At 43.5% G+C, this 14,234-nt stretch overlaps 1 protein-coding gene across 1 annotated transcript in view; it reads left to right on the top strand.

Moving 5' to 3' along the window:
- The first annotated feature begins 588 nt into the window (after positions 1-588).
- The window catches only part of LOC143301759 (arrestin domain-containing protein 3-like), a 35,322-nt gene continuing 21,676 nt past the window's right edge, over positions 589-14,234 (top strand). Inside the window, exon 1 of the mRNA XM_076616147.1 lies at positions 589-665. The gene's annotated coding sequence lies outside the window, so the exon portion shown is untranslated. The remainder of the gene's footprint in view (positions 666-14,234) is intronic.

The following is a 14,234-nucleotide window of genomic DNA, read 5'->3' as shown; positions in this document are numbered from 1 at the left end:
TTCTTTCCGACTGCGAAGGTTTACCACGATCTGTGATTGTCAACCTTATTTATCCGGTAACGAAAACATTGCGCGAGGTCAGAATACTTGGAGGTCAGAATGATAAGTGTGCATTGTAGATCCAACACGCGTTATTGTTATTCTTTCGATTATGTCTTAAGTTATACGCTATTAATCTCAGTGTTCACCTCGAAGTTAGATGTAATTATAGAAACGGAACGCACATAAAAAATCAGATAGATTCGAAACCGAAACTGAATATTTTGCAGGAAAAATCTTTTGTTCTGTTCTGAATCCACGCGCATAGTGAGGAGTTCGTGTTTTCTACTACTCTCCAAAACAGACGTGTGGCCTTTAGGCGTGTGACCTGAGCCTGACCTCATAAAAAAAAGATCAACATTTGAGGAGTGTTCTCCCCTCCCGAAGCTGAAGTGGTTGATTGCGTAAGGTACGTGTGCAACTTGTCGATTTTGCGGTCCTTGCAAAACTTTTGAAGATTCTGTGTGTGTTGGTGTTGCAATTCACTGAACAGGGTGGGTGTTGACCAGAACACAGTGACAAACAAGCTGCGAAAGGGCGGATCCGACAGTGCATCTGCTCGCATCTTTTCAGTGGAAACACGAACCTCGCAACTGGGATAAGGAAGTAACAGTCCTTAAACTAAGGTAAGACTAACATTTTTGTTAGCCAGAACAAGGGTGCAATTTTAGCATCCTAAATTATTGCACACATTGGTTACATTTCCATGGTTTGTGGGATGAAAATGAAAAAAAAAAACAAGATGATGACACGTACATGTTTATTACTCTTGTTTAATCAAGTTATCCGCGTGTGTGGGGTTGGGGGAGGGTGTGTGTGTGTGCTGATTATCTGGTTGTGGTTTTCCGCAATTCATCTTTATTCTTATCTTATCTGTCTATTATAATCAATGTGCAGTATAGTAGGTTATGTTTATAACTATATTCAAATAATGTTTCTTAATTCTTTCTGTTTTTACATTAAGAATACTAGTTATTACCTGCAGTGTGTGGATGTATGTATGGAACGATGTATGTGATATTTTTGGCAATATTAACATTTTTACCCGTGCACTCTTCGGTGTCGAAGTCAGAAATCAAATCTACCCAAATGGGTATACCGGCTGGTGACAAAGTTGTGCACCATCTCTGGTTCGACATTCTTATATTATAATTAACATTTTTACCCGTCTGCAGTACAAACCATACGTGAGAAAGTCCCAAACGGGTGAAAATGTTAATTATATATATAAGTTTGTCGACTATAGTAGACGATTTTAAAACGAACTTGTGGAGATTAGAAAGGTGTCCAAAAAGGGATGCTTTTTGGGGCATTCCATGCACCTAGCAAGGGGCTTGGAAAGAATGGGGGATACGCAAAGTGAAAGAAAAAATGTGACCCATGGGTCAGTTCGAACTTACCCGTCTGTGTTACAAAACATACATGAAAACGATTAAGACGGGAGTGTGTATATATACACATGTTTGGGTCAGTACTCGTAATGAAACTTGTCTCGATTCTAAACGCCGGTATGTCCGAGTTCGTGGGGCATTCCATGCATCAAGCAATGGGCTTGAAATAGAAAAATTCGTAAAGAAATCAGGACTGCTTGTCACTGTCATATCTCCAGGAGCGGACATGCACGAACGGGACGTATAAGGCAGTTCGATCGAAAGCGGTCAGTGAACGCGATCGCCAGGTTATCTGAAGTGAAGACGGAATGAACTGTACCATGCTTCGCGAGAGGATGAAAACAGAGTGGGGGACGAGACAGTAGGTTCTGATCCTAACATGAACATGACTGAAAGTAATAAAACAGCTTTCATGAAACACTCACGTGTGTGCGACGTCAAAAGAGTGACGGCAGTCTCCTGTGGTGGGTCCGTTTTTTTTCGGCCTGTTTCGTTGTACGTCCTTGCTGTATCGGTTCCGACAGCACTGACCGGGTACACGTGGAAACCGCACACCATTCCCTGTATTGCAGTGCTCAAATGCGTTGCAAAGAGGACTTCACATTACAAAATGAGCGGGACTGATGGAACTGACCTTCCTTAACAACGTGCTGTGCAGAAAAGTCACATACCGAAATAGGAAAGTGCATTTTAACGGCCGAGTCAGTGTCCGTGCTGAACTTAACCGTTTCAATTGGACAGCTGGATGTCCCTTTCTCGTCAGTGATGCTTGCGCCGGCTGTGAATGTTCAAGTCAGCGATTTCACGTGTGTGTGTGTGTGTGTGTGTGTGTGTGTGTGTGCTGAGAACTTCATTCCGTGATTGTCCGTGGTGTGTGTTAGACAACTTGTTTCCTCGACAGCACGCGTCACATACGTGTGTGCTGTGTCCTGTGTTGCATGTCAGTGTGCTCCTGGTCTGGAGAACTGAGGGCGAGACATAAAATATTTAGCTCCACAGATGGCCATTCTTTCCGTACGCACACAGTTGTTCATGTTACGTTCGGAACCCATCAGTTGTCTAGTCCTCCACTCTTGTTTTCATCCTCCCGCTGAAACACGGTGCAGTTCATTCCGTCTTCACTTCAAGTACAAGATTGTCAATGCACAGTAACCTCTTTCCTACGTCCCCTTCGTGCACATCCACTTCGGCAGACAGGACAGGTCGTGCATGTACAATCACAACATTCCTTCAACATGTGTCTGGCAGTGTACAGTGACAGGTTCATTCCGTGTTTGCCAGTGTGTCCGTACAGTTGCCGGGGCTCAGGCTGACTTCATTCCGTGACTTATGATGTTGTGCGTGCCAGTGTACTCTCACAAATTCATTCCGTGATAATGTGTGTAGGGTTGACAACTTCATGGTTCCGGGATTCTGTGTGTAGGCACTGACACCTTTCTTCATTTCGTGGTTTGGTGCGCCAAGAAATGAAGTCAGTTGTCAGTGCCTACACACACAATCCCGGAACCATGAAGTTGTCAACAATACACACATTATCACGGAATGAACTTGTGAGTGTACACTGGCTCGCACAACATCATAAGTCACGGAATAAAGTCAGCCTGAGCCCCCGCGGCAGCTATACGGACACACTGGCAAACACGGAATGAACCTGTCACTGTACACTGCCAGACACATGTTGAAAGAATGTTGTGATTGTACATGCACGACCTGTCCTGTCTGCCGAAGTGGATGTGCACGAAGGGGACGTAGGAAAGAGGTTACTGTGCACTGACAATCTTATACTTGAAGTGAAGACGACGGAATGAACTGCACCGTGTTTCAGCGGGAGGATGAAAACAAGAGTGGAGGACTAGACAATTGATGGGTTCCGAACGTAACATGAACAACTGTGTGCGTACGGAAAGAATGGCCATCTGTGGAGCTAAATATTTTATGTCTCGCCCTCAGTTCTCCACGGAAGGCCAGAAGCACACTGACATGCAACACAGGACACAGCACACACGTATGTGACGCGTGCTGTCGAGGAAACAAGCTAACACACACCACGGACAATCACGGAATGAAGTTCTCAACACACACACACACACACACACACACACACCGGCACACACACACACACACACACACACACACACACACACACACACACATGTGAAATCGCTGACTTGAACATTCACAGCCGGCCAAAGCATCACTGACGAGAAAGGGACGTGCAGCTGTCCAATTGAAACGGTTAAGTTCAGCACGGACACTGACTCGGCCGTTAAAATGCACTTTCCTATTTCGGTATGTGACTTTTCTGCACAGCACGTTGTTAAGGAAGGTCAGTTCCACCAGTCCCGCTCATTTTTTAATGTGAAGTCCTCTGTGCAACGCATTTGAGCACTGCAATACAGGGAATGGTGTGCGGTTTCCACGTGTACCTGGTCAGTGCTGTCGGAACCGAGCAAGGACGTACAACGAAACAGGCCGAAAAGAACGGACCCACCACAGGAGACTGCCGTCACTCTTTTGACGTCGCACACACGTGAGTGTTTCATGCAAGCTGTTTTATTATTTTCAGTCATGTTCATGTTAGGATCAGAACCTATTGTCTCGTCCCCCACTCTGTTTTCATCCTCTCGCGAAGCATGGTACAGCTCATTCCGTCTTCACTTTAAATAACCTGGCGATCGCGTACACTGACCGCTTTCGATCGAACTGCCTTATACGTCTCGTTCGCGCATGTCCGCTCCTGGAGATATGACAGCGACAGGCTTCCCGATTTCTTTACGAATTTTTCTATTTCAAGCCCATTGCTTGATGCATGGAATGCCCCACGAACTCGGACATACCGGCGTTTAGAATCGAGACAAGTTTCATTACGAGTACTGACCCAAACTTGTGTATATATACACACTCCCGTCTTAATCGTTTTCATGTATGTTTTGTAACACAGACGGGTAAGTTCGAACTGACCCATGGGTCACATTTTTTCTTTCACTTTGCGTATCCCCCATTCTTTCCAAGCCCCTTGCTAGGTGCATGGAATGCCCCAAAAAGCATCCCTTTTTTGACACCTTTCTAATCTCCACAAGTTCGTTTTAAAATCGTCTACTATAGTCGACAAACTTATATATATAATTAACATTTTCACCCGTTTGGGACTTTTTCACGTATGTTTTGTACTGCAGACGGGTAAAAATGTTAATCATAATATAAGAATGTCGAACCCGAGATGGTGCACAACTTCAATTGTCACAAGCCGGTATTTTAGACACCTTTCTAATCTCGACAAGTTCGTTTTAAAATCGTCTACTATAGTCGACAAACTTATATATATAATTAACATTTTCACCCGTTTTGGACTTTCTCACGTATGTTTTGTACTGCAGACGGGTAAAAATGTTAATTATAATATAAGAATGTCGAACCAGAGATGGTGCACAATGTCACAAGCCGGTATACCCATTCGGGTGGATTTGATTTCTCACTTCAACATCGAAGAGTGCACGGGTAAAAATGTTAATATTGCCATATTTTTTACATTTGTATCTTCGTAATATTTGTAGGGGCTGTTGTTGGCTTTTACAGTTATGGTCCCCATGTTGTTTACTTGTCTATGTTGTGATAATGCACCTGACCAAATTTCTCCAGTTGGAGATAATAAAGTTATCTTATCTTATCTTATCTTAGTTTAGTGACTGATTCCGCATCAGAATGGAGTAAAATAATATACAAAATAAGAGTCGAAATCTAACTTAAAATTGGGTTGTATCTACTGATGGAAATATCGTTTCATACACGCACAAAAATTGCCGGTATGATAGGTGCAATAATTTAGGATGCTAAAATTGGACTTGTAAACAGAAAGTGAAAAATACCACCCGACCTCTTTGTAGTTATGTGTACTGTAGTGACATCTCGGCTTATATCACAGATTGACATAAGTTTACATTTGGGCCAACAGCAAAGTGAGAGCTATATTATCAATGGTTTCTCCAGTCAATGGGAAACCATTTACAGTTTAGTCTTTTGTGAAGGACTATGGCTCTCAAACTTGGAGGAAAAATTGCACTGGCTCATAGTGCTGCAGCCTTGTGGGCTAGTTGGCGTTCCGGAACCATCCCAACGCCGACTGTCCTAAAACCCTCTTGGCTGAGAAAGTGGGGATGTACTTGGGCTCTGCTGTTCTGATGGTCATAGTCGGACACGACTGACTATCATACATTGACATTCATTTGAATACTTTATAGAAGATGCCTTTTGTTGTTGCATTTGTAGCCGGGTTGGCTACAATCTTCGTTGGGCCAGCTTAGCTGACGACTTTAGTGACTCGCCGAAGGTTACTAAGGAAGTTATAAATCGGTCACAAGTTATCTCCCTTTACAGGTGTAAGATGATGTCACATTGCAGACAAGAGTCGTCCTTTCGCTTTCGAGTCACGCATGCGAGATCGCGTTTCGAGACTTAGTTCAACGGTCTGCTGGTTGTGTTTTGTTACAAGCTGTGTTAATTATAGTTATAAGAAAACTTCATTGCCAGTGTCCTAGTGTTGTTTGTCCGACTCAAAATACTCGGCACACGTCACATGGTGGCAGCGGTCAACGGAATTAGTCAGAAGTTAAAAGATAAGTGCAAAAAATTTTGTCTTTCAAGCCTCCGACTGACTTTGATTTTAGCAAACCAGAGCAATGGCCCACATGGCGTCAAAGGTTTTTACAATACAGAACAGCAGCCAAGTTGATGAGAGAAACATTTGATGTGCAGACCAGTTCATTAATTTATAGCATGGGTGCAGATGCAGAAAAGATTTACAGTACTTTTACTATTCATTCTGGACATCGTGACGGACAAGATCCACCACCAAAAGCAGACAACCAGCAGAGACAACTCAGAGGGCATTCACTCAAACTGAAGAAAACATGCAGTAGACTCAACCTTAGGGCAAACTACTTCTCAAACAGAATCATTTCAACATGGAACAGTCTCCCAGATGAGATAGTCACTGCACAAACAGTCAATGCCTTCAAGAACAGGCTAGACAACCACTGGAGAAACGAACCATCAGTCTTTCACCCGAAATGCCAGGAATAACTGCCCTTAGCCTCCAACCACGCATGCAGTGTGGTAAATACCCAGACCAGCGTACAGGTCTACAAGGACCTACACCGCTGACACAGTAAAGTAAAGTAAGTAAAGTAAATGAAGCAGACACGACGTTCGATGACGTCATTCGTATGTTTGACGAACATTTCAACCCGAAAGTGAATGTTGTTCATGAGCGAGCTATTTTTCACCAACGTTGTCAGCGTTCTGATGAGAATGTTGAAACATACATACGAGTACTGTATGACCTTGCTGAACATGCAGAGTTTCCAGATAAAGAGTCAGCTATACGTGATAGACTGGTTGTTGGCTTGATAGACAGACAACTCTCAGAAAAACTACAGTTGCAACCAGATCTAACTTTGAAGTGTGCAATAGAAATTTCCCGTCAACTTGAACAAGTCAAGGCGCAGATGTTAGAACAACGTCATCCCAAGTGTGACAGGTGCGGTAGAGACTCTCACATAAAAGACTTGGACTGCCCTGCACGGGGAAAGACATGCCGCAGCTGTGGTAAGCCAAACCATTTCTCAATTTGTTGCCGCAGCCGCAACCACAATGTTGCTTCTGTTGAAGATACTGCTACATACTTTCTTGGCTCTGTTGATTCAAATGAACCTCCATGGCACACACAATTGAACATTTGTGGAAAAAACTGTCAGTTTAAAATTGATACAGGAGCAGATGTTTCTGTCATGTCCTTGGCCCAGTACAACAAGCTTTACCCCAGACCCTTTCTCAATCCCAGTAAAGCAACAGTGAAATCACCAGGTGGTATAATGAAATGCCATGGTCAGTTTATGACATCAGTGATGCATGGTGATATTGCGAACTTTGATTTGTGCATATTTGTTGTGGATGCAGATACTGACAATCTTCTTAGTCACAGTGCAGCTTGTGGTCTTGGACTTGTCAAGAGAACGGAAAAGTTAGACAACGTCAGATCATCAGTTTTCGGAGACCTTGATGACCAACCAGTCAAGTGCAAACCAGTGAAAATACAGTTGAAAGAAAATGCAGAGCCCTACAGTTCAGGCACAGCACACAGAGTTCCTATACCTCTCATTGAGAAGGTGAAGGCAGAACTGGGACGGATGAAGAAAAATGGCGTCATTGAAGAAATCACAGAAGCTACTGATTGGTGTGCACCCATCGTACCAGTCTTGAAGAAGAATGGCAACGTAAGAATCTGTACTGATTTCAAACATTTAAATGAAGCCGTCAAACGTGAGAGATACATGCTTCCAACCCTGGATGATGTTCTACACAAACTGAACAAAACTAAAATCTTTAGCAAACTTGATGCAACGTGGGTTTCTGGCAGCTACCACTGGATGAAAAGACTGCAAAGCTGACCACGTTCATCACATTACGACCCTGTGGTCGATACTACTACAAGAGACTGCCATTCGGAATCTCATCAGCCCCAGAAATCTTTCAGAGGACTATGGAGGAAATTTTGGCAGGTGAAGAAAACGTCATCTGTTACTTTGATGGCATTCTAATATACAGTGAAGACGACGTCTCCCATGAGAAGCATCTTGGCAGCATACTCAAGAAACTTGAATCAGTTGAACTGAAACTCAACAAAGAGAAAGCAGAGCTACGGAAAAGGGAGATTGAGTACCTAGGACATCGTATCAGTGAAGAGGGCGTGAGACCTGATCCAGCCAAAGTCGAGGCTATCCAGAACATGCCTGACCCACAGAATGTCACTTAATTGAAGAGAATTCTCGGAATGATCAACTTTTTGGGCCGCTACATCCCAAATTTGTCTACGACACTTCAACCAATGAGTCAGCTGCTTGAGAATGGCAGAGAATGGTCATGGGATGAGCCACAGTCTACAGCATTTTGCAGAGTGAAAGAACAGTTGTCACAAGAGCCTACACTTGCGTTCTTTGACTTGATGAAACCAACAACTGTTAGTTCAGACGCTAGCAGTTACGGACTTGGTGGAGTCCTTCTTCAAGAGCACAATGGGATCATGAAGCCGATAGCCTTCTGCTCAAGGACACTGACACCAGCGGAGCGTGGTTACGCTCAAATCGAGAAAGAGTGCCTTGCGGCTGTCTGGGCATGCGAAAAGTTTGAAAAATATTTGGTTGGACTTGAGTTGTTTCAACTTGAAACTGATCACAAACCCCTAATTCCACTAATCAACACAAAAGATCTTCATGAGGCTCCTCTACGATGTCAGACTGCTCATAAGACTGATGCACTTCAATCCAAAAGCAAAGTACTCTCCTGGAAAATTGCTAGTGGTTGCCAATACGCTTTCAAGAAGCCCACAGACAGACAAAGGAAGGAAAAGTCAGCGAATCTACCAGATGATGGACGATGTTGAAGCTAACCTCGACTGTGTTCGATCATCATGGCCAGCTTCAGACAAGCGTCTTGAAGAAATTGCGTCCAAGACTTCTGAAGACCGAGTCCTCAAAAAAGCACTTGAATACACAGAGAAAGGATGGCCCATCTACAAGAGTCAGGTCAGTCCAGACCTACATGAGCTGTTTGCTATAAGAAACGAATTGAGCACACACAAAGGTCTACTCATCAAGGGCAACAGAATTGTTATCCCGACATCACTGCGAAAAGAGACTCTGGAAATCATTCATGCAGGACATCAAGGTATTACAAAATGTCGCGAACGAGCCAGCTCTTCAGTGTGGTGGCCTGGTATCAGTCAAGACATTGTGAAGAAAATTCAGACCTGTAGGCACTGTGAAGAAAAGAAACCCACCCAAAAGAGAGAACCTCTGATTCCAACTTCACTACTAGAGTATCCATTCCAGATGGTGGGAGCAGATTTATGTGAACACAAGGGCAAACAATTTCTAGTGCTCATGGACTATTTTTCAAGATACCTTGAGATTTCACATCTCCCAGATATCACCACAGCAAGTGTCGTTGGGAGCATGAAAAACATCTTTGCCCATCACGGGATCCCAGAACCGATTGTGACAGACAATGGCCGACAGTTCATATCAACTGAGTTCAAAGGTTTTGCAGAGTCGTGGAATTTTACACATGCTACCAGCAGTCCATACTTTCCACAAGCAAACGGAGAGGCAGAGAGAGCAGTGCAGATTGCCAAACACATTCTGTGACAAGAGGATCCATTCCTAGCTCTACTCTCATGCCGTGCCACAGCAACAGCACCGACAGGAGTGAGTCCAGCAGAGTTGGCCATGGGTCGACGTCTACGTACAACACTCCCAACTCTTCGATCCAACCTTGAACCAAAACTGTTCAAGAAGAGCACTGTCATTGAGAATGATGCTAGGGCAAAGAGAAACAACGAAAGACACTTCGACAAAAGCTATGGAACTCAAGTCTTGCCAGAACTTCGTCCAGGCGATGTCGTCCTCCAGAAGTTAGATCATGAGCGAAAGTGGTCTAACCCTGCAACAGTCCTGAACCAAGTTGCTGAACGTTCATACGTTATACAGACTTCTTCTGGCAACCAGTACAGACGAAACAGAAAACACCTTCGTCTGTCATCATCTATGTTTCCCCCTAGTGGCCTCAGTGGAACAGCTGTTGACACTCCCAGAACTCCTGTTGCTGAGCCGCCTGATGACAGTCCCAGTCCTGATGTTCCAAGTTCTCAAGACAACCCAGAACCTCCAGGACAACCTCAGGCTGACACCCAGAGACAAAGTCAACCTGATTCCCATCCAGCAGCAGTGCCAGTCCGGACAACGCGGAGTGGACGTGCTGTCAACATTCCTGCCCGCTACAGATACTGAGACAGTTCCTGCACCTGTACTATGCATGAAGTTACTCAACTCAGTAACTGTATTTCCTTTTATTTATAACAGAAAGACAATCAAGAAGAAAGGAAAAAAAAAGAAAGAAAAAAAAAAGAAAAATGACATTGTTCAATTTTGGTGCATGAGCTAATTTTATTGATTTGTCTCCCCCTCGGTTATTTCCAAAGACTTTAAAAGATAATTTACTAGCACACTTCGAACGTGCTTTATGTCCATTTAAAAGGAGGGAGATGTACGATGATGTCACATTGCAGACGACAAGAGTCGTCCTTTCGCTTTCGAGTCACGCATGCGAGATCGCGTTTCGAGACTTAGTTCAACGGTCTGCTGGTTGTGTTTTGTTACAAGCTGTGTTAATTATAGTTATAAGAAAAATTCATTGCCAGTGTTCTAGTGTTGTTTGTCCGACTCAAAATACTCGGCACACGTCACAACAGGGAACCGTATGATGATTTTCATCAATTTGTTAAATTATAAACACTTCCTCATAGATGAGATTATAGTTTTATGTTATGGGACTTCAGACTGATCATACTTCTCAAATGTAATGATATCATTTGGCCAGAAAGCCTATAACTTTTTAAAACTAATATTTATGTGAATGAGTTTTGGCGCGATCTTCGAAATCCACTCAGTTGAAGCATACAAAATACCTTCGTTTTCTATAAATCGATATAGTTGCCGTGGAATTTAGATTGTGCATTAAAATGTAAATGATTAAGCTTCTTCTCGTATACTGCTTTCCGTGTACACCTAAGTTATAGGCATGCGATGGTACGAAATGTCTGACGGCATTTCGGCGCCACAAAACTATCTCTTCTTCAAGCCATTGGAATTCGTCAGTGCCGATTTGAGCAAAATACGTTTTTACAATACCTAGACATTTTTATAGCGTGTCTTGCAGATGTTTGCATTTCTGTTATCAGTCTGATTCGTATCATACATGTATAGCAGTGTTGTTGTTGGTTTAAACGAAGTATTTCTTTGTCGATCACAAGTGCCAAAAACACCGCCGCCAAGCGGTGCCGACACAGGAGCTGTCCGTTGAGTTTTCTCTTGAATTTTTACATAAAAAATCTTTACTCTAGAAGCAGATTCTATAGATGATTTTTATATAGTTGGAAATTCAGGATTTTCAGTTACTTAACTGTTGCAATTATATTACATATCGCGACGTTTTAATTGTTGTAATGTACTCGTTAAAAGCTCGTTCATTCAGTGACTCTTTTTGTTTACAGTTTTTAACTACATTATTTTTTAAGAAAATGGTTTAGCTTAAGAAAATGCTCGTCTCTTGTAGTTTTATGTGATATATAATACGTCTATGTTAGTTCCCCGAGCCGAAAGAAGCCGCCAAATTTGGTCAAACAAACACAAGCTTGGCCCCTCAAGGCTCGCGGAGGGCCGGTTTCGCGAGTCGCTTCGCGGCGCTGGCTTTGCGGTTCGGCGGAACAGAATATAAGGAGTGAGCGAGTGCCAGACAAAGGGAGAACTCTCCTGGTCTGGAAGAATGAGAGAATAAAAGAAGAAAAACCGGCGCACCGCCTTCCCGAGTCTACCTTGCCTGGCTGCAGCTGTCTTCTGCTAACACCTTCTACCTGTCTTCACCTTCTCTAACACCACCTTACCACCCCATCACACATTGATGCACATTCAGTGTGCCATGCCCCTGGTATAATCATAATAATGTGAATGGTCCAGTGTGGACATACCAACATCCCAGGGGTGATATTAGTGCCTGTGGCCTGGTATAATGTGAATGGTCCAGCATGAAGTGTGAACATGGAGCATTTGACACTGGCTGATCCAGAGGACTGGTAGCCTTGTGGAAACACATGAGTTACCTATATCATTGGTAACTCATGTTGGCCCCCCACCACTCCCCCCGCACCCCCCTCCCCCCCCCCGCACCACCTCCCTTGCCATTTCTCGTGGGTATGGTGTGGGCTTTTTCAGTGTAATTAAAAATGTCAATTGTGTGTGTAGTTCAGGCATCTCTTTCAGTGTCAGTTGTGTGTGTAGTTCAGGCATCTCTTTCAGTGTCAGTAGTGTGTGTAGTTCAGGCATCTCTTTCAGTGTCAATAGTGTGTGTAGTTCAGGCATCTCTTTCAGTGTCAATAGTGTGTGTAGTTCAGGCATCTCTTTCAGTGTCAGTAGTGTGTGTAGTTCAGGCATCTCTTTCAGTGTCAGTTGTGTGTGTAGTTCAGGCATCTCTTTCAGTGTCAGTAGTGTGTGTAGTTCAGGCATCTCTTTCAGTGTCAGTAGTGTGTGTAGTTCAGGCATCTCTTTCAGTGTCAGTAGTGTGTGTAGTTCAGGCATCTCTTTCAGTGTCAATAGTGTGTGTAGTTCAGGCATCTCTTTCAGTGTCAATAGTGTGTGTAGTTCAGGCATCTTTTTCAGTGTCAGTAGTGTGTGTAGTTCAGGCATCTCTTTCAGTGTCAATAGTGTGTGTAGTTCAGGCATCTCTTTCAGTGTCAGTAGTGTGTGTAGTTCAGGCATCTCTTTCAGTGTCAGTAGTGTGTGTAGTTCAGGCATCTCTTTCAGTGTCAGTAGTGTGTGAAGTTCAGGCATCTCTTTCAGTGTCAATAGTGTGTGTAGTTCAGGCATCTCTTTCAGTGTCAATAGTGTGTGAAGTTCAGGCATCTCTTTCAGTGTCAATAGTGTGTGTAGTTCAGGCATCTCTTTCAGTGTCAATAGTGTGTGTAGTTCAGGCATCTCTTTCAGTGTCAATAGTGTGTGTAGTTCAGGCATCTCTTTCAGTGTCAGTAATGTGTGTAGTTCAGGCATCTCTTTCAGTGTCAATAGTGTGTGTAGTTCAGGCATCTCTTTCAGTGTCAATAGTGTGTGTAGTTCAGGCATCTCTTTCAGTGTCAATAGTGTGTGTAGTTCAGGCATCTCTTTCAGTGTCAATAGTGTGTGTAGTTCAGGCATCTCTTTCAGTGTCAATAGTGTGTGTAGTTCAGGCATCTCTTTCAGTGTCAGTAGTGTGTGTAGTTCAGGCATCTCTTTCAGTGTCAGTAGTGTGTGTAGTTCAGGCATCTCTTTCAGTGTCAGTAGTGTGTGTAGTTCAGGCATCTCTTTCAGTGTCAATAGTGTGTGTAGTTCAGGCATCTCTTTCAGTGTCAATAGTGTGTGAAGTTCAGGCATCTCTTTCAGTGTCAGTAGTGTGTGTAGTTCAGGCATCTCTTTCAGTGTCAATAGTGTGTGTAGTTCAGGCATCTCTTTCAGTGTCAGTTGTGTGTGTAGTTCAGGCATCTCTTTCAGTGTCAATAGTGTGTGTAGTTCAGGCATCTCTTTCAGTGTCAATAGTGTGTGTAGTTCAGGCATCTCTTTCAGTGTCAGTAGTGTGTGTAGTTGAGACATCTCTTTCAGTGTCAGTAGTGTGTGTAGTTCAGGCATCTCTTTCAGTGTCAGTAGTGTGTGTAGTTCAGGCATCTCTTTCAGTGTCAATAGTGTGTGTAGTTCAGGCATCTCTTTCAGTGTCAGTAGTGTGTGTAGTTGAGACATCTCTTTCAGTGTCAGTAGTGTGTGTAGTTGAGACATCTCTTTCAGTGTCAGTAGTGTGTGTAGTTCAGGCATCTCTTTCAGTGTCAGTAGTGTGTGTAGTTCAGGCATCTCTTTCAGTGTCAATAGTGTATGTAGTTCAGGCATCTCTTTCAGTGTCAATAGTGTGTGTAGTTCAGGCATCTCTTTCAGTGTCAGTAGTGTGTGTAGTTGAGACATCTCTTTCAGTGTCAGTAGTGTGTGTAGTTCAGGCATCTCTTTCAGTGTCAGTAGTGTGTGTAGTTCAGGCATCTCTTTCAGTGTCAGTAGTGTGTGTAGTTCAGGCATCTCTTTCAGTGTCAGTAGTGTGTGTAGTTCAGGCATCTCTTTCAGTGTCAATAGTGTGTGTAGTTCAGGCATCTCTTTCAGTGTCAGTAGTGTGTGTAGTTCAGGC

This window comes from Babylonia areolata, chromosome 28, assembly GCF_041734735.1.
Source record: "Babylonia areolata isolate BAREFJ2019XMU chromosome 28, ASM4173473v1, whole genome shotgun sequence".
NCBI classification, from domain to species: Eukaryota; Metazoa; Mollusca; class Gastropoda; order Neogastropoda; family Buccinidae; genus Babylonia; species Babylonia areolata.
This window is presented reverse-complemented; position numbering and strand designations above follow the sequence as displayed.